This window comes from Ornithorhynchus anatinus, chromosome 13 (assembly GCF_004115215.2).
Source record: "Ornithorhynchus anatinus isolate Pmale09 chromosome 13, mOrnAna1.pri.v4, whole genome shotgun sequence".
Lineage (NCBI taxonomy): Eukaryota > Metazoa > Chordata > Mammalia > Monotremata > Ornithorhynchidae > Ornithorhynchus > Ornithorhynchus anatinus.
This window is the reverse complement of record NC_041740.1, coordinates 34,452,045-34,479,701: the sequence shown is the minus strand read 5'-3', so window position 1 is coordinate 34,479,701 and position 27,657 is coordinate 34,452,045. Positions and strand designations below refer to the sequence as shown.

The following is a 27,657-nucleotide window of genomic DNA, read 5'->3' as shown; positions in this document are numbered from 1 at the left end:
TTTTTTTTCTTATTGTAACATATAAGGAAATTGATTCATTACTGCCATAGATATTGGATTTTGAAATAAAAATGGTATATTCCTCATGTGAAAGAGACATTAATGATACCCTTTTTTCTCCATTGTATTTTCTAAATTGACCATTTAACTCAACAATTCAGCTCAAGGTTCTCGTGTTTACTTTAATATCCGTGACATCTTTGGGGGAGCATGTTAGATACTTTTTAGATAAGTACCAGTTGTTTCCATAATAATGTGCACTTCTCGGGAAAAACAAAAGATAAGCGGTGCAGTTCAAATTCCCCTTTTCTTTCCAAGAAAACACAAAGAGACCAATTTTAATCAATTAAATTGAATGGAATGTCCTTTTAGTTGAGTTCCCCTTTGAGAATTTATGTTGGTATCCCTTCATCTTAAATATTGTCCAGCCCATATTTTAAATCAAGCATAAACAATTACTGTGGCTGCAATAGAGCATTGAGTCTATTGAAGGAGAGACTCAGCTCTCTCTGGCCACATCGTGAAAAACACACTGAGTGGTGGGATTGTAGGAAATTCCTCCCCCACACTCCAGCTCCTAGCAATAAGCAATCAGTCACTAGCATTTAAGGGGGGGGGGGGGGGGGCTTTACTGTAGGCCAAGTACTCTTCTAAGTATTTGGGGCAGCTGTGGGGTGGAGACCTGAAATTACCACCAAGCTACTTATCAGATGCCTGGGTGTAGCACACTGAATTAGGTGCTTAGTAGTGCAGAATTAAGCAAAAGAAAAAGTCTCTGTTCTTGAGTCTTACAACCTCATGTTCTGCTTCATCTATCTGACTAGGTGGAAAGCTGGCTAGTGTCCTACTTGGAGAAACTCATCCTGCTCTTGAAAACAGCTTGGTAAGTCTCACCTTAGCTTTTGCTACTTATTAGAAGGAAGCTTTCCTCCTAGATGTGTATCTGCCCTTTGGTTGTTCTCCAAAGCACTCAATAACTGGCAGCCCTTCTTGCTCACTGTGAGCCATGTAGGCACTAAGTGAGATGCCCAAAGTAATAATTATAATGATTGTGATATTTGTTAAGCCCTTACTATGTGCCAGGCACTGTACTGGGGTAGATACATGACAATCGGTTGGGACACAGTCCCTGTCCCACCAAAAGCTCACAGTCTTAATGCCAATTATACAGATGAGGTAAATGAGATCCAGAGAAGTGTCTTGCCCAAGGTCAAATAGCATACAAGTATCGGAGCAGGGATTAGAACCCAGGCCCTCTGACACCCAGGCCTGTGATCTTTTACTAGGCCATGCTCCTTCTCAGAAACAGAAGCAGACTCAATCCAGTAAGAAGTGTTGGCCAGTACATGTAAGAATACCATTACTTTTATTCCTTCCTTCTCATTAACTAGTGAGCTAGATGGTGAACAGGTTCAACACCACCAGGTTCAGTATAGTGCTCCGCACACAGTATACACTCACTAAAGTAGCAGTGATTGACATGAGAGAAGAGAGAGTTTCAGATTTCCATTTTTTGCCCACCTGGTTGGTTCAGATTTATCTTGGGGCAGGTGCTGGTTTTTGACCTGAGAATTCTAATCCGGGGACAGGCTCAGACACAAAGTCAGATTGATTTACACTTTTGATTTAGTAGCTTGACTGGGGATAGTGATGAATTATAGGTGAAAATTGCTTCATGTGCGGCTGGCTTTGCTTTTTTGCTGTAAGACTTAGCTAAATGAGCCAAAGCAAGCTCCCATGGACTGCTTCACTGGATTTATTACCACATTCTTCAGCCAAACTATGGGTGGCATCTAATTAGGAGGCTAATATCGATACAAACATAGATTCCAAATGCATTATAACATTCAAATGTGGAACGGTGATATGAGGCAGTGAAAGCCTAGATCCTAAAAAACCTGGGTTCTAATCTCAGCTTTTCCAAGGGCCTGTTGTATGAGGCAGTTAACTTCTCTAGACCTCAGTTTCCTCATCTGTAAAAAGAAGACAATAATATCCACCTCTCTCAACATCGCTGGCTTGTCATGAGCATAAAAATTAGAGAATTTGAAGGTGTTACAGCAAAATGAAACTGCTGAACAAATCTAAGTTATGATCAAGAGGGATATTCATGCTCTGTTTTTTTAGGAACTGATTTTGAATCCTTTCCCCATTCCAAAATATCCTATTTGTGTGTATCCAAGAGGCCTTAAGCAATTAAGCCCCCATTTCCTCTTCTTCTACTCCCTTCTGCATCAACCTTGCACTTTGATTTGTACCCTTAGTCATCCCTCCATCAGCCCCACAGCATTTATATGCATATCCTTTATTTATATTAATATCTGTCTCCCCAGCTAGACCGTAAACTCACTGTGGACAGAGAATGTGTCTACCAACTCTGTTATACTGTACTTTCCCAAGCACTTAATAATAATTATAGTATTTATTAAGCACTTACTGTGTTCCAGGCACTTTACTAAGTGCTGGGGCTGGGGTGGATACACGCACATTGGGTTGGACACAATCCCCATCCCACATGGGACTCCCAGTCTTAATCCCCATTTTACAGATGAGACAACTGAGACCCAGTGAAGTGACTTGCCCAAGGTCACACAGCAGACACGTGGTAGAGCCAGAATTAAAACACACGACCTCCTGGCTCCCAGGCCTGGCTTTTATCCTCTACGCCATTCTGCTTACATACAAGTAAATCGGGTTGGACACAGTGTACTGCACACAGTGTACTGCACACAGTGAGTGCTCAATAGATACGATATGTTGATCGAATGATCTTTCAAATGACAAAACTATGCAAAGTTTGGCTACTTGAAACACCAAATCTGCTGTTTGGGTTTTGCATCACTGAATTAATAAATAATGGAGAGAAATCTTCAGCTAAGCCCTACATAAAACATCTAACCACTGACCATGATAAATAAAGGTCTGAGTTGAAATTTTGGACAGTGGATCTCAACCACTGAAGGCTCAATTTGATATTAAGGTCTGATTAGAGAGTCAGCATTTAATTAATTTGTGAAAAATTAATGGCTCAGTGTCTACCCTCATCTTTGTAATTTTCCTCCTAAATGAGCATGGTAGCTGGCTTCTTCCAGGATTCTCTGACGATCACCTGATGCTTTGAAGTTAAGGTGCAATTATTTATCAGTTATTAGGTTATTCATGAGATCTGGAGTAGATTTCTCAATATTTAATTAAAAATGAGCATTTTAAGCATGTAGTATGAAGGAAGAAAAATGTTCAAACACGTTAGGAAAATCACAGTTGGTTAACTTCATTTAGTGCGTTACTTGTGCTGGGTAACTTTCCCCATTGAGATCTTTCACAAACAGTATAAATAATGTAGAAGCAAATAATTATGCCACCAAACGTTCTCGATGTGCCTCTTCTAGTTATATCTGATGTACAGCTCTCAGGATGAGAATGTGAAGAGAAAGATGCCGCACATCCTAGTAGTAACAATAATTATGACATCCGTTGACTGTTTACTCTGTGCCAAGCACTGCGCTAAGCACTGGGATAGATACAGATAATCAAGGTAGACACAGTTCCTGTCCCACACAGGGCTCTCAGTCCAACGTGGAGAAAGAACAGGTACTAAATTCTCATTTTACAGATGAAGAAATGGGCACAGAGATTACCAACTTGCCCAAGGTCACACAGCAGGGGGGTAGTGGAGCTGAGATTAGAACCTGGGTTCTCTGACTCTCAGGTCACTCTATTTCTATCCACTAGTCTGTGCTGCTTCTCTATGTCCTTTGCATGTTTGGATTATCCACCTATTCTTTTGGCAACTGCTATTGTTATTTCATACCCAGGTTTCCCATTCCTAAGTTGAAACTGGATTTCAGAAGCTTATAGTTTTGATGCAAACATTTTGAAAACCTCTAAAAACAGCTCTTTAAATCTTGCTAGTTAAGTAAAAAAGCACGCTACCATCATTTAATAAAGGTGCACCTGCATCAGGTGAGGAGAAAATCATGGTGTTTCAATGCTACAAATTCTATTGTAAGCTCCCGAGCGCTTAGTATTGCGCTCTTTTCAATAAGTACTATCGATTGAATAACTGTGGTGCATTATTATAATTAGAGAGTCTTTATTTACTTCTCCAAAAGGTAATGTTATAGAGGAGCAACCATCTTATTGACCAAGATAAAATCCAAGGGAGTGAAATCAAGCATCAGTTGAAAGCTTTTCATTGAGAGCCTGTTAAATAGTAGGTGCTGTTCCAAACACAATAGGGAAACACATTTCCTGCCCTCAAAGGGCTTACAATTTTACGGAGGGGAGAAAAGATTACTTCCGGATAGAGGAAGCTGGGGGAAGAACAAGGGGAAAGCTGAAAGCAATACAAATACTTCAGGACCAAACAGCAAAGCCAATCATGGAATGTACAGACAGATTTGTCAATAAAAATAACATAGTGAGGATAGGAATAATAATGGGGAGGGTGGGTGGTGGGAAGACACGACTGGAGTCATGTGAGTTCATGGAAGCTGGCATCCTGGTGGGGGTGTTTTAGGAGGGCCTTAAGAATGGGCAAAGCTGTGGTTTGGCAAACTGGGGTTGTGGGTGGCAGCAGGAGGTAGTATGAAGCTACCCTAGATGCAATGACAGAAAACCAATAGGGAAATACCTAAAGGTCATACACTGGCAAATGCACCAGTGAATGTTTAGTCAATGGCAATTCAATCAATCAATTGTATTCGAGTGCTTACTGTGTGCAGAGCACTGTACTGAGTGCTTGGGAGAATACAGCACAACAGAGTTGGTAGATATGTTCCCTGCCCACAGTGAGCTCAATCGTAGAGTGCTCTGCACACAGTAATCACTCAGTAAATACCATTGATTCACTAGCTGAGAGAAACTAAACCCAAATCTCACCCTAAACTCCAAAGTCCCAACTTTAATTCTAGCTTCATTCCGCACCAGCATCTTATTCAATCAATCAGTGGTATTTGAGTGCTTACTGTGTGCAGAACACTGTACTCAGCCCTTGGGTGACTACAACCCCAACGGAGTTGACAAACTCGGTCCCTGCCCCCAATGGGCTCACAGTCTAGGGACTGTAATGACATGAACCTAACCCAAAGGTGTCACTGGGACCCATCCCTCAATATTCCAAAGCTTGTTGTGGGGAGGGAATCAATTGCTATGTTGTACTCCCCCATGCACTTTAAATACAATTGATTGATTTATCTCTGAGGAGGTTAAATAGTTGAATTTGCCAGAGTACTAGGGCTGCAGCACAACATACCACTAGTTCAGGGATGATTGCAACTGCCATGCTGAGGAGCAGGGAATCCACGCCTATGTAGAGAGGCTCAATAGGATGATGAAATAACTGATATTTAAATGCTTACTATGTTCCAGGCACTGTACTAAGCATTTGGGTGGATACAAGCAAATTGGATTGAATGCAGTCCTGTCCCGCTTTGGGTTCACAGTCTTATTCCCCATTTTACAGATGAGGTAACTGAGGCACAGAGAAGTGAAGTGACAGCAGACAAGTGTCAGTGTCAGGACTAGAACCCATGAGCTTCTGATTCCCAGGCCCGTGCTTCCCATGCTGCTTTCATGTTGATGAAATGCTGTATCCTTAAGGTCCGGTTAGCCGTCCAAGAGTCTGGCCTTCAGGAAATCAATTCCAACCACGTCATCAACAGGAAGAAAGGGCCGTAAGCCTGGAAAACTCAAGTCCTATTCTTCTGAGCCAGAAACAAATGGAAGAGTCAGGGCGGGGGGGGCGGGGGGGGGGGCGCAGTGGCAGGCAGGCACACAAGGATGGTCCAGGAACACTGAAACAGTTAAAAAGGAAGCAAGAAACAGCGAATCAATGAAAGGACCACAAACAGTGAAGTAACTCTGTTACAGTGGAGTGGACCGCAAACAGTGGAGTAAACAGTAGAGAAGCAGCATGGCTCAGTGGAAAGAGCACGGGTTTGGGAGTCAGAGGTCATGAGTTCGAATCCCCGCTCTGCCACTTGTCAGCTGTGTGACTGTGGGCAAGTCACTTAACTTCTCTGTGCCTCAGTTACCTCATCTATAAAATGGGGATTAAATGTGAGCCTCACGAGGGACAACCTGATTACCCTGTATCTACCCCAGTGCTTAGAACAGTGCTCGGCACATAGTAAGCGCTTTACAAATACCAACATCATCACCATCAACTCCCTCTGATAGAGTAATCAAAACAAGGAAGTAATAATAATAAAGAAGTACAGTTGGAAAGGAAAACCAAGAAGAACAACTAGTGGGCAAAGATAAGAGAAATTGACCCTTAAGAGTACAGATCTCCACAAATGATCCTTAAGCAAATATCCAAAAGAGGAAGCAGCATCACAATGGAGGTGGGGGAAACTAAATTTAGAAAGGAAGAAGGGGTAACTGATCAGGGTCAGTCTCCGGGATGGAGGCAGGCCGTCTCAGTCGCTTGCATATGGTGATGTGGGACTTGGATAAATGATGATTGTGTTTGGACCCAGAGACCCTGAGACTTCTCAGACTCGACTCTGATTTGGCATCACGACAGAGGCTACAGCTTCAGAGGTATCAGAGCTGCCCTTGGGCTCACGTGCCTGGTGAAGGCTAAGTGAACTCCAGGGAAGCAGTTAGCACTGCCATAGTTAGTAAGGGACTCTGGGGAGTGAAATAAATGCACTTTTTATTTAGCCAGGATTACAACCGGCATTCAAGTGTGAACTGGAATTTGACTCTTCAAAGGACCGATCTAGGGTATTCCCTCAGTGAAGTGGATGATCTAACAATATTCTCGTCTGAAGCAACACCTGAGTGAAATGTATATGGGACAAATGGCCTTTAATTTGTTCATTTAGGAATAAAAAGCAACCCAAAGTTAAAGGATGAAGCTATAAACACTGCCCGCAAGCAATGCAACATGTGTTCAATGTTATTTCATAGAAAGATTCTAATAATCCATAAAAGTGATTTGCCCATAAAATCTGCATTTACAAAATTTACACAATATACCATTATAGCACCAAAGAAGACTTAACTATTTATGAAACCAATAACACTCAGTTGCAAAGCCTTGGTAAATATATTTATGTACACTCAGGTTAACAATCCGTATTTTAAACAGCTGTGCAATATGAACCTAATAAACCACAGAAACACAGTTTTCTGCTCTGGTATATACTAGGTAAAAAAACATATTTAGGGAGTCTTACAAACACATCAATAAGGATTTTGCTTAAATTACATGCAATTTTTTCTTTCTGTTTCTTTTACTGAGGCCATTAAAATTCATTAGGGTAATGAGATATTAAAGATGAGTATTAACACCGTAGAGTGTGGCAGAGTTCAGACTAGTTAAGAAATCCAGTAACTTATACATACTTGAGGAACTTGGGCCACCGAAAGGATGTGACTAGTTGAGTGACAGAGCGAGAAAGTATCAGAGTTGGGATGAGAAATTATGGTCCCAGGAGCCTTTTACTTAACCCATAAAGCCTAAAACAGCATGGCCTCGTAGCTAGACCAAGGGCCTGGAAGTTGGAAGGAACTGAGTTCTAAACCTCACCCTGTCACTTGTCTGCTATGTGATCTTGGGCAAGTTGCTTAAACTTCTCTGTACCTCAGTTAAGCCATCTGCTACTGTTCTGAATAACTCAATAAAATTCATGCTTTTGCACCATTCTCAAATGAGGTTGCCATGTTCTGACAGGGAAATGTAAAAGACTGGAGAAGAGAATTGTAGTTACAGGAATAAAGGCAGTAGGACTCATGTACATCTAATAATAATAATAGTATTTGTGAAGTACTTACTGTGTGTCAAGTGCTGTACTAAGCGCGGGGCCAGTGGCTTAGTGGAAAGAGCACAGGCTTGGGAGTCAGAGGTTGTAGGTTCTAATCTCGGCCCTGTCACTTTTCAGCTGTGTGACTTTGAGCAAGTCACTTAACTTCACTGGGCCTCAGTGACCCCATCTGTAAAATGGGGATTAAGACTGTGAGCCCTACGTGGGACAACCTGATTACCTTGTTTCTACTCCAGTGCTCAGAATAGTGCTTGGCACATAGTAAGCACTTAACTAATACCATCAGTATTATTATTATTATGTGATTGGGCACAGTCTCTGTGCCACATTGGGCCCACCCCCGCAATCTATGTAAGAGGAAGGACAGATACCGGTTCCCCATTTTGCAGATGAGGAAACTGAAGCATAAAGAAGTCAAGTGATTTGCTCAAGATCACACAACAATCAAGTGGCAGAGCAGGAGTTAGAACCCAAGTCTCTTGACTCCAAGACCTGTATTCTTTCCACTAGGCCACACTGCTTTCCAGCACTCTCTCCAAATAGATTGAAGACGTCATTATTTGGGTCACCGTCTGTGAGCATTCTGTCCGTCTCAAGCAGTGATGAACCACAAGGACCGAGTGCTGAGCTGAACCTTACTCTAGATGCTCCCACCTCCATCTCCTCGCTCATGCTGTTTCTTCAAGGCTCTCCATCACCTTGCCCCTTCCTACCTCTCCTCCCTTCTCTCTTTCTACCGCCCACCCCGCACGCTCCGCTCCTCTGCCGCCCACCTCCTCACCGTCCCTCGGTCTCGTCTATCCCGCCGTCGACCCCTGGGTCACGTCCTCCCGCGGTCCTGGAACGCCCTCCCTCCTCACCTCCGCCAAACTGATTCTCTTTCCCTCTTCAAAACCTTACTTAAAAATCACCTCCTCCAAGAGGCGTTCCCAGACTGAGCTCCTCTTCCCTCTCTACTCCCTCTGCCATCCCCCCTTTACCTCTCCGCAGCTAAAGCCTCATTTTCCCCTTTTCCCTCTGCTCCTCCACCTCTCCCTTCCCATCCCCACAGCACTGTACTTGTCCGCTCAACTGTATATATTTTTGTTACCCTATTTATTTTGTTAATGAATTGTACATCGCCTTGATTCTATTTAGTTGCCATTGTTTTTACGAGATGTTCTTCCCCTTGACGCTGTTTAGTGCCATTGTTCTTGTCTGTCCGTCTCCCCCGATTAGACTGTAAGCCCGTCAAACGGCAGGGACTGTCTCTATCTGTTGCTGACTTGTTCATCCCAAGCGCTTAGTACAGTGCTCTGCACATAGTAAGCGCTCAATAAATACTATTGAATGAATGAATGAATGAATGAATGAATCTTGGAACTCCCTCCCTCCACAGGCAGAATTGAGTTCTCCTCACATTTAGAACCCTCCCCTAAAATCCCACCACTTCCATGAGCCTTCCCTGATTTATTTTCCAGCATCCTGAGCCAATAGTGTCCCTTCAGCCAATTCTATCACTTATGAACCTATTTATACCCTCTTAAACACTCAAGTGCTTCCCATTTCATTTATTTTTCAATCATGTTTATTGAGTGCTTATTAGGTGCTGAGCACTGTACTAATTACCTTGGGAAAGCACAATACAATAGACACAATCCCTGCCCACAGTGAGTTTACAGTCTAGGGAACTCCCACAGCAAATATTTTTAGATTTATCACCCATGAGGGGCTGAAAGCTCCTTATAGGCAAGGAATTTGTCACTTTGCTATTCTGTACTTCCCAAGCACCTTGCTACAGTGCACTACAAGTACTCAATACCTGTTCTCTCTCCTTCTTAGACTCTGAGCCCCACGTGGAACAGGGACTAGATTCAGCCTAATTATCTTGTATGAACCCAGTGCTTAGAACAATGCTCAACACATAGTAAGCACATAACAAATACCATTTAAAAAAAGAAAGTGAAGAGTGGAAGGGGTGCAAAAATTCCGTTTTTAAATTTTGTTTCTCTTAAGCAAAGCTAAACTGTGCCCAGAGTCCAATGACTGTGAATTCATTTTGAACCTCATGGGAGACGTCTGTGTGACGGGTTACTTACTGCACACCAGCTTGCTAGTTAAGTGTCCTGAGTAATGATGATAATTTGCTGGGGAATTACCGTGAATGGAACAAACGGAAGTTTAAGGCTGCCTCTAAGTCAACACCGACTTATAATTTCACTTTCTGATGGAAATAAATGTGTTGGCTGGCTGTTTTGATGGTCTGGGGCATAACCCCTTTCTAACAAATCATTTTATGCTGTATTCTCCCTGGGAATTACAGATACAGGCAATCCTGGGGACCCATGGCAGCGGGCTCTTCTCTAGCAAGGAATTGGACAGTTGTAGAAATAAACATGCAGACACGGCAAATGCCTAAGGATGAACTACTAAATGACCACTTAAGGAAATCAAAAAGCGGCTCTAACAGAAGGGATTATTCTTCACCTCTCCTTTCTGCTCCCTTTCTGGTTTGATTTTCATTGAAAGTGGGGACATGGGAGCCAGGGAGTGATCCAGATGCTCATGATCCTATTCACTGGTGATTTCCCCTATCTGTAATTTATTTTAACATCTTTGTCACAGGCCTGGGAGTTACAAGGTCATGGACTCTAATCCCGGCTCCGCCACTTGTCTGCTGTGTGACTTAGTACAAGTCACTTCACTTTTCTGGGCCTCAGTTCCCTCATCTGTAAAATGGGGATCAAGACTGTGAGTCCCACTTGGGACAAGGACTGTTTCCAGCCCGATTTGCTTGTGTCTACCCCAACACTTAGTACAGTAGCTGGCACATAGTTAATGCTTAACAAATACCATAATTATTATTACTATTATAATTATCATTATCACCCTGTAAACTGTAAGCTCTTTGTGGGCCGGAAGCACACCTACCAACTCTATTGTATGGTACTTTCCCAAGCACTTGGTAAAGTGTTGACCTGCACAGAGTAAACACTCAATTAATGTGATTGATTGATTTGGTGGCAGTCAGAAGCCTGGGGAAGAGGGGGAGACAACAGACAGTAAGGAAAAGAAGCAGGAGACAAGTCTAAGTAGGGCCAAGGCAGATTTTTTTAGGCTGAATAGAGTGTTTTCAGGCTGTCAGCTCCATAACAGTGAAGAGTGGCTCATTTGGAATAATGAACTGTACCAGGTGGCTTGAGAAGTGAGGAAACCAAGGCACAGAGAGATTGCCCAAATTCACACCCCATGCTTGTGGTAGAGTTGGGATTGGAACCCAGGTCTCTTAAATCGCAGTCCTACGGGGCTGCATAAAGAAAAGGCAAATAAGTGAGCAACAAGAATAACAGAGCTAAAGGAAGCCAAATCTATTAGGAGTTATGGAGCGAGCAAGGTGAATTCAGTAGCAGTTCCCAGTAGTAGTAACAGCCATCCATAAAGATCATCATCATCATCAGTGGTATTTTACTGAGCACTTACTGTGTGCAGATCACTGTATCAGGGAAAACGAAGAGGCAATGGGTAAATTTGTCTTGGATTTTGGCACCATTATTCCTAAAACAAGGGCAACGAGTCAAGAAGCCATGACAGCACAAGAGCCTTGGTGAAATTGGGCTGAGTGAAGGGGAAGATGGTGTTGATGAAAGAAATTCACAGATGAATCTACTTGTAAACAAAGAGTGAAATTGGATGAATTCAGTTCTCTCCAACCCCTGGCAGAGGAGTCAAGCCAGAGAGCTGATGGACATACAGAAAGAAGAAGAAAGAAAAAGAAAGATGCCAAGACCAGATTGGACTCTAGAGCCGGAGACCCTGAGATTTCAAGGCTGGAGGTTGTACAAGACAGAGCCCTAGGCTCCCACGAGCCTAGGGAGGTGGTGTGATCTCAGGCCCAGGAGGCTGAGATTGCTTGAAGGTTGCTTCTATCTTCCATTCAGCAGAGAGATTTCTTTCTGGGACTCGATGCAGCACATCCAAACTGCTTGGCCTCCCATCAAAGTAAACCCCAGCTGTCCACGGTCTAAATGTAAAATTTCTCCTGCAACTCTCCAGGAGCTGCCCGTTGGGGGCTTTGGATCTGCTCGGGGTGCATGCAGGCCTTTTTCTTCAAGAAATTGCATTTTTCCAAGTTAAAAGGAAAAACCTTCAGAAGAAAGTTCATATAATTGAGCTATGATACGTTTGACAGTAAGTGTCATTACTAGAGTTCGCCTGGCAGGTTTCTAAGGCAAGGAAAAAGGCTTCCTACATAGAAAAGAGAACTCTTATAATGGTAAAACAATTCCTACATATTTAAATGTTATACTCCTGCCCCTTCTATTATATGGATTTAAGAGACCTGGGTTCCAACCATCCACAGTATTCGGATTTTTTTTTGTTTATTGAGGAAAGATTGTAAGTCTTCCACTCTTTTGAATGCAAAATGGCAAATATTTCTAGCAGAGGAATGATTCTCTTAGTGAAGTGGGAGGTGAGGCTAATTTAGGTGCAGGGGGATAGGGAGTGTGTGTTGGAGGTGGAGTGGGGGTGGGTGGGGGTGAAGAGAGAAGGGGGAGTTTTTGCTTTTTTATACTCTGGGTATCAATTACATTTTCCCATGTTCAAACATCCCTGCCCCTATTTGCACTTAAAATGTCTGATGATTTTGTACTTTTCCGCTTTTGGAGTCCATATGATGAGTCTTTCCAGATTTTTTTCCTTTCCCTTGCCTATATGGGATCGGATTATCCTGTATCTACCCCAGTACCTAGTAGAGTGCTTGGTGTACAATAAGAGCTTAATAAATACCACCATGGTTATTAATCTGAAGTGCTTAGAAGAGTGATCTGCAAACATTGAACTCAATAGTTACCAATGATTGACTGACAGTTCTGTTACCTTGGTCCAGGAGTATCCTGATGATGGCTTTAATTTGGTATCACAATTGCCTCTGCATTTTTGCTTTGCCGCACAGCCCCTTATCTACGTAAGGTCAAAGGAAACTACTGTGCCTAGTATCTTTTATGAGACACACTCCAGTTCTGACTATATGGGCTCTTTATTTCTTTTTTTATGGTATAATCAATAGGAAGTCAGTCTTTATTAGTTCAAGGAACTACTTGTTTTATTGTTGTCCTTGATAATCATTTTGAAGATGATACTAAACCAAAATATTGGTTTAATTCCACTAGTCTAATAAAAAATATCATGAAGTTTGCCTAGGGGACATAAAATATGAGGTTTCTGGAGCAGGCAGTGGAATCAGAAAATGCCATCATCGAAGGCTTCTGAAGGGCAGCAGAGAATAGCAATTTTCTTTTTTTAAATGATATTTGTAAGCGCTTACTATTTGCCAGGAACTGTTGAACACTAGAGTAGTTACAAGATAATCAGATTGAACACAGTCCGTGTCCCACATGGGGCTCACAGTCTAATAATCCCCATTTTACAGAGGGGTTACTCAGGCACAGAGAAGTAAAGTGACTTGTCCAATGTCACAGAGCAGACAAGTGGCAGAGCCAGAATTAGAACCCAGGTCCTTCAGACTCCCAGGCCCTTGCTCTATCTGCTAGACCACGCTGCTTCTCTAATTTTCTCAGAGAATTTTCCAAATGAACAGAAGCATTCTTTCCCAATCTCACCCCCACCAAACCTCTTGATCTCCATTCTCTGTTTGTTCTATTCAAGAGTGCAGGTTGGACATTCAACTGATTGAAATTATTTCAAATGACTTTTAGGGTGTTTTAACTCTACTTCAATAAATGTTTTTATTTTTATAAGATGCTATTATGCTCTGAAGTCAAATAGAAATTTGAAGAATTGCTTAAAAAAAGTCATCAAAAGCATTCCTATTTAATAGCACAGGTCCCAGGATATCAAGTAAGAAGTTTACCATGGGAATGAAATGAGGTCGCATTCTTATGGGAAACCATCAAAATAGTTGAAATAATAGTTTCATTAAAATATTTTCTGTTTTTCTGGTTACAAGTTTTTTGACAGCTGAGAAGGCCCTCTATTCTACCATACCAGCCATTAGCACTTTGATTTTCCACAATGCCTTTCTTTATTTAATGGGCCTGAAATATTGATTAACATTTACAGATTCAATTCCAAGCACTTGCCAGAGGTTAGCGAGACCCAGTGAGAGCTGGTTGAGCCAGTCAAATTCTAAGGTGTAATGAAATTCCCCACTGTGCCTGTCAACTTATCCAGTGTACAGGTCATTTCCCGCAAGGTCTCTGGTGTTGAAAGAAGCCATTTCCACTTCAAATATTTCACAGACAATGGGAAAAATGATATGGCTCTAATATTGTGGTCTTTACCCTACTGTGGAGAAGTGAATAGACTCCATTATATATGGAATGGGTTTTTTTGGGGGGGTTTTGGTGTTTGTTTTTTTTTGAAGAAAGACTTCTGAAGGATTTAAACCCAGGCAGTAGCAGGTGTATTTCACTGTTTTTTTTCTCTGAAATCTCCAACATTGAGGACTAAAATGAGCTGAGGGCAGATCTCAAATCTCTCAAGGACCAATCCGAACCCCGTGTCAGTTTGGAGTGCTTTCTTTGTTCTATTCCTCTGTTAGGCTCCAGCTCTTCTTATTTCATTAATACCCTTTCCCTCATATGCACTTTAACGTTTCCAAGAGAAAAGCTCCTGAAATCCAGTCTGAGACCCAGGCCTTGCTCTCAACTCTCTGATTTTATCGACAGGGACTCCTTGGGGCTCAACATCCTTCAATCTGAAAAAAATTTGAAATCAGTGGAGGAAAAATCATTCATTCATTCAATAGTATTTATTGAGCGCTTACTATGTGCAGACCACTGTACTAAGCGCTTAGAATGTACAAATTGGTAACAGATAGAGACAGTCCCTGTCCTCTGACGGGCTTACAGTCAAATCAGGGGAGACAGACTGACAAGAACAATGGCAATAAATAGAATCAAGGGGAAGAACTTCTCAAAACATTAGCAAATAATTAGAATCAAGGTGATGTACATCTCATCAACAAAATAAATAGGGTAATGAAGATATATACAGTTGAGTGGATGAGTACAGTACTGAGGGGATGGGACGGGAGATGGGGAGGAGCAGAAGGATGGGGGAAAAGAGAGTTTAGCTGCGGAGAGGTGAAGATGGGGTAGAGGGAGAAGAGGGAAAAGGGGAGCTCAGTCTGGGAAGACCACTTGGAGGAGGTAAGCTTTAAGTAGGGTTTTGAAGAGGGGAAGAGAATTAGTTTGGCAGAGGTGAGGAGGGAGGGCATTCCAGGACCGTGGGAGGACGTGGCCCAGGGGTCGATGGTGGGATAGGCGAGACCGAGGGACGGTGAGGAGGTGGGCGGCAGAGGAGCGGAGCGTGTGGGCTGGGCAGTAGAAAGAGAGAAGGGAGGAGAGGTAGGAAGGGGCAAGGTGATGGAGAGCCTACAACCTTGGTGATCCAGATAGGTGGGAGGTACCTTTCCAGATCAGCTACTGGATCGACAGCATAAAGTCGCCCCTGCAACTTCCCTCACGCCAGGCCCTATTCCCAGCACTCCCTTGTCTCTACTTGTAATGAGGTAACCCTGGCTCTATAGACCCTGAAATCTAGTGTTGGTTAATTATCTTAGGCCACTGAGAAGCAGCGTGGCTCAATGGAAAGAGCACGGGCTTTGGAGTCAGAGGTCATGGGTTCGAATCCCAGCTCTTCCACTTGTCAGCTGTGTGACTATGGGCAAGTCACTTAACTTCTCTGTGCCTCAGTTACCTCATCTATAAAATCGGGATTAAGAGTGTGAGCCCCATGTGGGACAACCTGATTCCCTTGTGTCTACCCCAGCGCTTAGAACAGTGCTCTGCACATAATAAGCGCTAAACAAATACCAACATTATTATTGGCGATTCAGGCTCAAATAATCTAAGTTGTGCTAGGAATATCCTCCAATTTCTGTATATATTTCTGTAAATATCTGTAATATCCTCCAATTTCTGTAAATATCTGTTAGCTCCAAGATGATGATGGGACTGGATCGATGAATGCAAATGTCTCGGAGAGAGTAACGTTTGACCACTTTGTAACCATCTGCCGTGCTGGTTTGTAGGGCTCACACACCAACAATTAAGAGGGGAATGGAAAGGTCTATCAATCAGTCAAATTTATTGAGCACTTACTGTGTGCAGAACACTGTGCAAGACAGGTGCTTGAGTTGCCTTGGCACAATTCAGTGGTGATGGCATGCACTGAGCTACCCACACTCTTTCGCCCATTCCCCCGGTGCTCAGCAGATCATGCTGGGAGGTGCATGGAGGGGAGAACAGGTGCAGTCAGAGGTCCCAAAAGAGAATATCTAAGAGGCTGCACAGCAGTAGACACCACTGTGCCCTCACCTGCTTGGTAATCTGTTGTCAAGTATATTCAGAGTTGCTCTTCTTCTGTGCCCCTCCCTGCCTCCAATATGGTGGAAAAGGTTGTTTCAAATCATTGGCCTCTAAGTAAGACAGAGAGACCAGAAGCGCTGCGGCAAACCTTACCTTGGGCCTGCAGAAGCAATCAATCAATGTGTTCTATGGAGCACTTACTCTGTGCAGAGCACTGTTCTAAGCACTCGGGAGGGTACAATACAACAGAGGTGGTAGAAATGTTCCCTGCCCACAATGATCTTACAGTCTAGGTGACCCTCAATTTACTTTACTGGGTTTCCAACCTTAATAGCTCTTCACTGATTTTAATTTGTCTTGACATTCAAATATCAGTGGTATCTGTTGCGCATCTACTATGTGCAGAGCACCGTACTAAGTGTTCAGGAGAGCACGACAAGAGTTAACAGACTTGATTCCTGCCCCCATGAAAAAATAATTTAAAAGGAGAAAGAAGAGTGTTGCGACACCCCTGCAATTTCCATGACAGACCGTGTGGTTGGCTTATGAGGTTGTCTGGCAATCCTATCAATTCTATCAACCCCAAGATGAAGGGGTTGAACTATGGTCCAATATGGCACTATTTCCCCACCCTCTGGTCACCAAATATACTCTGATCCCATCCCCGGTCTGCTCCCCAAAGTTATATGATGCCATCCAGGATGCATCCAAAGCCTGGGAAAGCTCATACTGTTCGTGAGATAGGCCAGGACTCTGGAGGAAGAATTTCACTCCAGAGGCAAGATGGAGGTGAGAATCAGAAGGGGCAGAGAGGCAGGCAGTGAAGAGAATTTACAAATACTTTGATTATGCTCTTCTCCCATTTTCAAGTTTTGACTCAGAGACTTGTCGAAGGATTTCTCCGGATTAACATTTCATAGAGTAAAATTCGCCAAACCATCACGGAAACGGAAGAAAGAAGGGGAATATGTAAGTTGAGGAGACTGGAAACATCAAATTTAGCTTCTCAGTCACCTTGTTCCCCAAAACAGAACTTCCCAAAAGACTGATTTTCTCACACTATCAATCCCTAGGAAACAAAATAAATCAACAATAACAGAAACTCTTTGTTATTCCTTCAACTGTTTTAACCTGCAGAATATGGGGATGGACTTGCCTGGAATGTATTCAGTGCAATTTTAAAGTTGACATTATTAGAGCCTAAGACGCTCAGGCTAGAATCACGCTATGGGCATGAATGCTAACAACTTTGCTGTGGGCAAAATTGCAAAGTAGGCTGTAATTGGGTGATTAGGTTTAGGTTGTAGAAATAAAATACACTGAATTTCAACTAGTAGTGTTAAGTGCATTTAGCAGGGATGAGGATGAGGGAGGAACGTTCCTTGGTAATAAGGTGTTCTAATCCTACTTCTATAAGTTTGACTGACACTGGAAGCGAGAAGTAGCCTGGCCCAGTGGAAAGAACCCAGGTCTCTGAGTCAGGGGCCAGGGGTTCTAATTCCAGCTCTGACCCGGGGCCTACCGGGTCACCTGGGCAAGTAACTTGACTTATCTTTGCCCCAGTGTCCACCTCTGTAAAATGGGAATTCAATACTTGTTCTCCCTCCCCTTTACAGGAACTATGGCTCAGGAACTGTGTTTGATCTGATTGTGTTGTACATAGTCCAGTGCTTAGCCCATTGCTTAGTGCATAGTAAGACCTTACTTTAACACATCAAGTGGCGCACAATTATCTAGAAGAAAATAATAATAATAATTGCGGTAGTTGTTAAGCACTTCCTATGTACCAGGCTCTGTACTAAACACTGTGGTAGGTACAAGGTAATCGGGTTGGACACAGTCTCTGTCCCACATAGGGCTCACAGTCTTAATCCCCATTTTACAGATGAGGTCATGGATCCCAGAGAAGTGAAGTGACTCACCCTAATTCATACAGCAGACAAGTGGCAGAGCTGGGATTAGAACTCAGGTCATTCTGACTCTGAGGCCCATGCTCTAACCAAAAAAAAAAAAATGTTGGTATTTGTTAAGCGCTTACTATGTGCTGAGCACTGTTCTAAGTGCTGCGAGAGATACAGGGTCATCAGGTTGTCCCACGTGAGGCTCACAGTCTTAATCCCCATTTTACAGATGAGGGAACTGAGGCACAGAGAAGTCAAGTGACTTGCCCACAGTCACACAGCTGTCAAGTGGCAGAGCAGGGATTCGAACTCATGACCTATGACTCCCAAGCCCGTGCTCTTTCCACTGAGCCACGCTGCTTCTCTACTCTTCTCTACTGTAACCACTGGGCTACAATTCTTCTTGGCTCAAGGATGGGATTCAGGAGTCTCACTATACCCCTAATGCTGGCTGCTACAACCTACCAATCTCCTCGTCACCCTGCCAGTAGCACACTGCACTCCCTTCTGGCCACCCTGACGCTACCACAATTAAGCAGGCAAAGAGCTTTCTCCTTCTCCATCTCTTTTTGCCTATTTTTGACCTATCCCAGAGCTCGGTACGGCACTTAATACTATCCCTAATCTTCGCCCCCAGAGCACTTATGTACGTCATTTAATCAATCGGTGGGATTTATTGAGCACCTACTGGGTGCAGACCACTGTACTAAACACTCGGGAGAGTACAGCAGAGTTGGTAAACATGTTGCCTGCCCACAGTGAACTTTCAGTCTAGAGGGGGCTTCCCTTACCTGTACTTTATTTTAATGTCTGGCTCCCCCATTAGACTGTAAGGTCCTCAAGGAGAAGCAGTGTGGCTTAGTGGAAAGAGCTTGGGCTTGGGAGTCAGAGATCTTGAGTTCTGATTCTACTTCTGCCATTTGTCAGCTGTATGACTTTGGGCAAGTCACTTAACATCTCTGGGTCTCACTTCCCTTATCTGTAAAATGGGGATGAAGTCTGTGAGCCCTACCTGGGACTCCCTGATTACCTTCTATCTACCACAGTGCTTAGAACAGTGCTTGGCACATAGTAAGTGCTTAAATGCCATTATTATTACCAATTGTACTGTAGTCTAGTCTTCCAAGCGCTTAGTACAGTGTTCTGTACAAAGAGCTCAATAAATAACATTGACTGACTGAAAGGTAGTAAACACGTCTCACAAAGATTATTATTAACCATTTTTTTCCATTCCCAGGACTATGGAAATGAAGACAGAAACCCAGTGATATTTTCAAGACAACAGGGGCAGCCAAGGTTAATGAGCAAAGGAGAACCCGGGCTAGAAGTCCCTCAGGATACATTAATCTGCCTCCGGTAAAGTGAATGCAGAGAGGTGGGGGTCTCTTCAGCCAAAGTGAAGTGAGGAACTAAGCGAATAATTTAAGCAAAATCAGCCATTTTTGCCTGAATTACTCAGTTAATTAGCAGTCACTCATCTAGGTGAAAACAGGACTTTTGCTAGAATGCTTCAGATAATTGACTCGCTTCTTCATTAGGATTTGGCTGTTGAGATTGGCTCTTGGCGGATAAAATAATTAATTGGCTTCCTGAGTAATTCTGGGTGAAGGAGTATGAGAGTTAAATGTACAGTGGACTGAGAGAAGTAAGAGTAAGAAAAGACCATGGCAAGAATCTAGCCCTTCTGAAACAGCTATCTGCGTAGGTGCCTCAGCCACCAAAGGGAGGTGGACACCATAAACACATTCCTCCAACTTAGCTGTCCAAGCTACCTCAGCGTCTGGCTTCTCGTGTAGATTTTGAACAAGATAATCAATCAGTAACATTTCCTTAGAAGAAATTTTACCTAGTAGAAAGTGCACAGGACTTCAAGTCAGGAGGTGTAGGTTCTAATCCCCATCTGCCTGCTGTGAGACCTTAGGGAAGTCACTGCCTCAGTTTCCTCATCTATCAAATGGGTATTAAATACTTGTCTCCCTCCAGCTTAGACTGAGAGCACCACGCATTAAAGGGACTCTGATCTGATTATCCTGTACCCATCCTAGTGCCTAGGACAATGTTTGGCACATAGGGTTTAATACGACAGTTATTGCTCACTGAGAATTTTCTCTGTTCAGAGCACTGTACTAAGCATTTGGGAGAGTGCAATATAACTAAGATACATGATGTCTGCCTACTAGGACCTTGCAATCTAGCAGTAGCCCAACAGTACTATCCTTCATGGAATCTTTTTCCTCCTCCTCCAGAGGTGGAACTTTTTATTGTAATTGATATTATATGCAAATGGGATCCATTTGTTAATCCAACCTACCAGCCCTAGATCTGGCAGGATTTTTCAACACCAAATCCAAATAACTTTAAAATAATTTCACAGTGAGCTCTCTGACTTCATTGTGTAGATTACATCAACATTCTCAGATATCTGCCAGAAGATGCAGAATTTTTATGTAGAATGGGTTACCTTGTCACTCCAACCAAACCGCACACTGTATGATTCACCAGTGATTCAAGGTATCTTTGGGCCCGGTCCATGTGGCCCCTAATACTGAGGAAATTTTCACGGAAAAAACTTGGCTATGGCTTAACTCTATAGATAATCAAGACCAAAGCAGGATTTGGAGAAGTTTCCAACAGTAACCAGCCGTCCACTTATCTCTAAGCTGTGAAAGCCTCATTAAGGATGCTTTGTGACTTCTGCTGCAACCACTCATCTTTGAGAAAGTTGGGATCACTCATTCCATCAATGGTATTTACTGAGTGCTTACTGTGTGCAGAGCACTGTACTAAGCAATTGAGAGAATACAATAAAAAATTATTACAACGTAAGTTTCACTCAGCTTACAAAAATCTCCGACCCTACCAAATGCGCAAGCCTCTGCCTCAGTTGACACCCCCTACGGCAATCGGTTGGGAGGATCTCTTTGGATAAAACCGAAAACTCACCATGCTCCGGTTCCAGCTCAATGCCTGATGAACAGAAAACAGGTGTGCTGTCTTGATGAATTCCAGGGAGAGCCCATTTTTCCTCACTGTTCATCCTAGAGAGGCACTTGTCTGGTTTTGATTTATCAAGAAGGACTTTATTTTCCTTTGGAACAAGTACCCTGTACCACAGGGTGCATGTAGAGAAGTGTCCCGTGAGCACATGCAATACGTTATTTGTTGAAGAATTAAAATGAGAGACGTCTGAGCTGCCCCTAAACCATATTGAGATTTATCAAAGGTATAGACAGCAGCTGGACTCCATGGACCTTCTTTCATGACAGTGAAAATGAAGCTCATAGCTGACTATCAGATGTTCTAGGTAACCATCTGGGAGAGGAAAGTATGTTTCTTAAGAATGTTTTTCTTATAGATCAACAACAGTTTCTTAGCTTTTATCTTGAGCTAACAATGGGCTTTACCAAATTCTATCTGGCAGCAAAGATGAACTTTGCTGAGTTATCGGTTGTGAAAGTGAAATGATAAATAATAATAGCGATTAAAATTTGTATTTTCTAAGCATTTACTATGTGTTAAACACTGTATTAAGTGGTAGGGTAAGTAAGAGATCATCAGCCCAAGCACAGTCCCTGTCTTATACAGAGCTCACAGTCTTAGTGGGAGGAGTACGATTTAATCCCTTTTTACAGATGAAAAAACTGAGACACAGAGAAGTTAACTGACTTGCTCAAGGTCACACAACAGACAAGCAGCAGAGGTAATAGTAATAATAATAATAATTATGTTGTTTAGCACTTCCTATGTGCCAAGCCCTGTTCTAAGAGCTGGGGTAGATTCAAATTAATCAAATTAGACACATCCTGTCCCACATGGGTCTCACATTCTTATCCCCATTTTTACAGATGAGGTAACTGAGGCACAGAGAAGTGAAGTGACTAGCGCAAGGTCACACAGTAGGCATGTGGCAGAGCCCGGATTAGAACACAGGTCCTTCTGACTTCCAGGCCCTTGTTCTATCCACTCAGCTTCAGACCCATTCTCCTTCTGCAAGGTCACAGAGAGATTATGAGAGTTGGTCATAGTCTCACCAGTTAGGTTGCAGAGCTGGGGCATTACCCAAACCTCTTGCCTCATCATTAGAACTCTGGGGAATAAACTGATGATCACTGATACTCTATTCACCCTCAAACTAGGAAACAACCCTTATTTTTTGCGGGGGGAAGTCGTTACAAGGTGGACCTATTTCCACACTGTTGTTTGCCTTCCTGTTAGAAAATCTTCCCCAACCACCCCACCCTTTCCACCAAATCCAACAGGATTATGTACTTTCTGTCTATCTCTCTTCCCCCAAAGAACCTCTCTCATCTTGCATTCCAAATCTCTTCCAATTTCACCCAAGAATCTTGGTCAGGAAACCATTTCTTTCCGGGTTCCATAATAAACAGTCTCTCTAGCCCCTGTCAGTCCTCGGGAGCAAGATAAATTGCTCAGCTCTTAGCCCAGTGCTTGACACATGGTAAGGGCTTAACAAATGTCATCATCATCATCATTATTATTATTAAAATTCTGTAAGAAGGATACTGTTCAGGGCATTATTCGTGCAGTGCACAAGCTCGCCGCCTAGTGGCTCAAGGCGTTAACACAAACACCCTGAACCATCATCATCCACATCTCTACCCCTTTTTTTGGTATTTGTTAAGCACTTAAGATACGTCAAGCATTGTACTAAGAGCTGGGGTAATTACAAGGCAATCAGGTTGGACACAGTCCCTGTCCTACCTGGGACTCATAGTCTTCATCCCTATTTTACAGATGGAGTCGCTGAGGCAAAGAGAAGTGATGCAACTTGTCCAAAGTCACACAGCAGACCAGTGGCAGAGCTGGTATTAGAACTCAGGTCTTTCTGACTCCGAGGTGTGTGCTACTGCAATTAGGCCATGCTGTTTTTCAAAATGTATTCAGCTCCTGTAGTATTAGCCTACAGGAAGAGAACAGAGTCCCGGATTCACAATCATCATTGCTTTATGTAGTTTGTATTTATTTGTCTCCCAAGACTAGTTAAACAAAATTGAGAAGCGACTGAGAAACAGTGTGGACTAGTGAATACAGCATGAGCCTGGGAGTCAGAAGGACCTGGGTTCTAATCCTGGCTCTGCCGTTTGTCTGCTGTGTGACCTTGGGCAAATCACTTAACTTCTCTGTGCCTCAGTTATCTCATCTGTAAAATTGGGATTAAGAGTGTGAGCCCCATGTGGGACCTGGACTGCATCCAGCCTAATTAGTTTGTATCTAGCCCTATATTTAGTACAGCGCCAGGCACATAGTAAGCACTTAAATACCATTGAAAGAAAAAAGAAAAAAAGTCTCTGTAATAATAATAATTGTTTTTGTTAAGCACTTACTATGTGCCAGACACTGTACTAAGCGATAGTCTACCATCCAGAGATCCTCCTTGCATGCTTCAAGGAACCCAAATCAATTGATGGTATTTGAGCACTTACTGTTTTCAGAGCCCTATACTAACTGCTTGGGAGAGTACAGTATAACAGAGCTGGTAGACATGTTTCCTGCCCACAGTGAGCTTCCAGTCTAGAGGGGGATACAGGCCTTAGTATAAATAAATTTCAGATAAGTACATAATTGCTGTGGGGCTGAGGGAGGAGTGAATAAAGTGTACAATCAAGTGCAAAAGCAACACAGATCTGGAACCAGCCTGACAAAATCAGGAATTCATGGCATAGTGAATAAAGCATGGGAATGGGAGATGAAAGATCTTAGGTTCTAATCCCAGCTCTGCTATTTGTCTACTGTGTGACCTCGGGCAAGTCCCATCACTTGTCTGTGCTTCAGTTACCTCAACTGTAAAATAGGGATTAAAACTGTGATATCTGCTTCCCCCTCTAGCCTGTTAGCTCATTGTGGGCAAAGTATGTGTCTGTGTATTGTTATATTGTACTGTCCCAAACCCTTAGTACAATGCTCTGCACGCTCTCAGTAGATAGAATTGCCTGATGTGTCAAGCCAGCTGGGGTCTCATAGAGCCTCCCACAGGGCACGGTAACATTAATAATAATAATAATATTTGTTAAGCACTTACTAAGGGCCAATCACAGTTCAAAGCACTGGGCTAGATACAAGATAATCAAGTTGGACACAATCCCTGTCCCACATGGGGCTCACGGTCTTCATCCCCATTTTACAGAGGGGACAACTGAGGTTCAGAGAAGTGAAGTGATTTGCCCAAGGTCACACAGCAGGCAGGTGGAGGCAGGATTAGAAACCATGACCTACTGACCTACTGACTCCCAGGCCCGTGCTCTATCCACCAGGCCAGATCAGCTCCGCACAGAGGCCCATAAACAGGGTCGTGCATCTACCCGAATGCCTCTAAGCTCCCGGCCTTGTCTCGTTTAGCGGGTCTGCCACGGGCTCTGATGTCTGATTATTTTGTCAGTGGCCCAGATTGAGTTCTGCAGATGGGAGGCAGCCTCCTATAGGAACATCTCTCAAACCTCTGCCACTTTAATTTACTTGGGGAAGAGCTGTCTGCACCTACAATATGTTCTTTCATATTCTGTGTCATATCCGGTTACTCGGGGCAAAACATGTTAATGTTTCGTCGTTTGGGGATTAGGAAAATAAGACATAATGCAGTCACCTGTTCAGAATAGCGGCCAAGTTTGATTTTTTTTTTTCTGTCTCTTGTTTTTTTGAGAACCAGTTAATGAGGAAGACATTTCGAGATGAAGACCTTTCGTTAGGAAGAACAAAACCAGAGTCTCTGCAGCATTACACATAAGCTGCATTTACCTCAGGGCGACCGTCATAAAATGCACTTTATTTCTGATTACATCACTAGGACAGCTGGGATGAGAAAGCCAACTCACTGGATGCTGTCAGAAACCATCACTGCCTTCTCTTGATATATATTGGGTTGTGCTTCTCTTTTTCTTCCACTGACCAGAAAACTCATCTTGTTCAGTTCCATTTGAATGTCAGGAACAACAACAAAAAACCCCGAAACCCTGGCTAAGACTGCGCGGCTCAATTTTCAAAACTGGAAAATGAAAATCAAAGTCCCAATTCTTCCTGAATACTTGCCTAGAGACACACAAGATGTTTGAAGTGCAGATACAATTTAATATGACCTTCTACAGAAGCCCAGACTGTTGGCAACAAGAAAAAGCCTTCGTTTGAAATCGCTGGGGGAGGGAGGGAAAGGTGGTTATCTTTCCCCTGGTCAATCTACATTCCCTCCAAGCAGAGATGTTTCTGTCAACTACAGAAAGGGTGGCTCTCACTTAGGGTTGAAATGTGGAATTGCAAATGCTTTTTCATCATGATTAAGTGATCTTTTAGAGGAGGAAATGACTACAGTCATTCCTGCTACGGTGTGAAAATTGCATCCTTGAAAACCACCACGTTAACCAAAAACTGGGGTAGTTGACCCTCCAGGGTTTGAAAAAAAAAAAAGGGAAAGAAGACCTGAAGGGCATAAGTAACCATCAGGATTTTCCTACAAAAGTTGATTTCAAGCAGTCAGTAGTGTGTTCGTTTCAGAAACACTGTATCAGTTCATCTCAGGGTTTAGAACAGAGCTTGGCTCATAGTAAGCACTTAACAAATGGCATTATTATTATCGGCATCAGCATGCCAGGGAACTAATTTGTCACTACTGGAAACTGTAAATGTTACACACAAAATCGGTGGTATAATTACTGATCAGCATCCTGAACTAGGCACTTGGGAAGAACAGAAGAAGGAAGTGAATGTTTTCCTGCTTACACTCTAAAGGTGAACTTTCAACATTTCCAGTTAGGTCCTTAAACAATACTAATGAACTGATACAGGGTTCCCATTACAGAAACACAGACATGATCTCTCTTGAAGGCCTCTCTGCCAGGAGCGGTTTTGAACTGCGTCCAATCCAGAGCCGCTTCAGGGCGCTACTTTTCCCTATTCCTTTGCAGTCTCTCCAAATCATACAGTAAAGTGTCACATTCTAGCAAGAATGCTGGCAGGAGTGAGACTTTCCAAGGGAAGGATACTTAATGTGATCTTACAAGAATAATAAGGTAATTCCTGCTCATTTGCCATCTTTCTGCTGGAGGTTGCTAGAGTGACCATCCGCATGTCTGAGCCGAAGCTGTGGACTAATAAGGGATTAGCCCTACACTACTTGGTTAAAATCAGTGGTGGGGTAGGGAATCTATATGTAGAACTCCAGAAACCAACCCTCCTCCTAAATTCTCGCTGCTGACTGTGAGTAAATTTTATATTTACAGAGCTATATCGTCGTCATCCCCACCACCAGTAAAACAAAATGAATCCCTTATTGGTTCAAGATGCGGTCTAAGCATTAACAAGGTGAGTCTAACAGGCCTGGGACCTGCCATCTCTTACATACCTGATCCCTGTTGAGCATGACAGACAAGACCTGAGGGAAACTAGACATGACATTTTGAGTGAGGGTTGGATGGGAACTAGGGTCTCTAGTTTTTTGCTTAAACTAGCTTCCTTGAAACCTTGAACCTATTTCTCCCCAGAAGAAAATGTGTTTTCCTAGGAGAGTTAATAGTATGCTTCACAGGTCACATGCTATTTTCAGGAGCACAGCACAGTGGCCTCTGTTATGGATGGAGTGAAAAACATCAATTCTGCTTTTCTGTTTTGTTTTTTTTTCTTTTTGGGGAGTCAGGGCAAGCTATTACCTTTGATTTTACTTTTCAGTTGCTGTTGAGTTTTCTTTCTTTTCTTCCCTGTTGGATATCGTGCAGGTTTTCTCTGTCCACCAACCTAGGTGCGTTTTCCGCCAATCTCTCTTTGGATCAGAAAGATTGACCTGGCTATGCAAACATTAGAGACGCCATCAGGTACTTGGATGACCTCACCTCATTCCAATGTGTCCCCTGCTCAAGTCCACACACACTGTGAACATATCTTCATGGGGGCAAGCAGGATTTTGCAAGAAATTCTAGATGCACTTTGGGGCCAGTATCTACAGAGATAACAATCACAATAGCAATAACCCTTTAGACTGTAAATTCCCTGTGTGCAAGGATCTTGTCTACCAACTCCATTGTGCTGTATTCTCCTAAACGTTTAGTACAGTGCTCTGCACACAGTCAGCACTCAAATACCATCGATCAATTCAATGAATGGTATTTATTAAGTGCAGTGCACTGAATTAACACTTGAAAAATACAAACTTCACACCCTGCCCACCAGGGACTTTCAATCTACATGGAGATTAACCCAAGTTTAGAAGATGTTGTGCTGGGTACGCAAGTCCATCCCAAAACTTTGTCTTTAACAAATGTGTCTGGTGAAGAATCTGAATTTCAGACTCTTCCATGGCCCAGCTTTAACCCTTGGAGCATTCCCTCACCAGTGAGTATTCCCAATACTGAAATTTAGCGGGTGGTTAAATTTATATGCTAGCTAATTGGTTTTGCAAAACAGAGTCATATGAACCCCTTCCCAACCAATCACAGCCCAGGATTCTGTCCCAGTCTGTCCTTGGTCATGATCACTACCCCAGACAGGGTCCTTTGATTCTCTGGAATGTGCCCTGCTTTCTTCATAACCTCTAAACATCAACCAGACATTCAGTTTCTTTTGTCTTCACCCAGTGCAAGTGGTCTTGAGCTTTGCTCTTAGAGGATTTTCTCTTGATCAACCCATAATAATAATAATAATAATGGTATTTGTTAAGTGCTTTGTATG

The 27,657-nt window shown here is 42.9% G+C and overlaps 1 long non-coding RNA gene across 1 annotated transcript; it reads left to right on the top strand.

The window, feature by feature from the left end:
* The first annotated feature begins 674 nt into the window (after nucleotides 1–674).
* Nucleotides 675–25,194, top strand: LOC114815904. The gene is made up of 3 exons (XR_005660663.1): nucleotides 675–883; nucleotides 19,226–19,344; nucleotides 24,647–25,194. It is a non-coding gene; the product is annotated as an uncharacterized LOC114815904 (long non-coding RNA).
* Nucleotides 25,195–27,657: the final 2,463 nt, after the last annotated feature.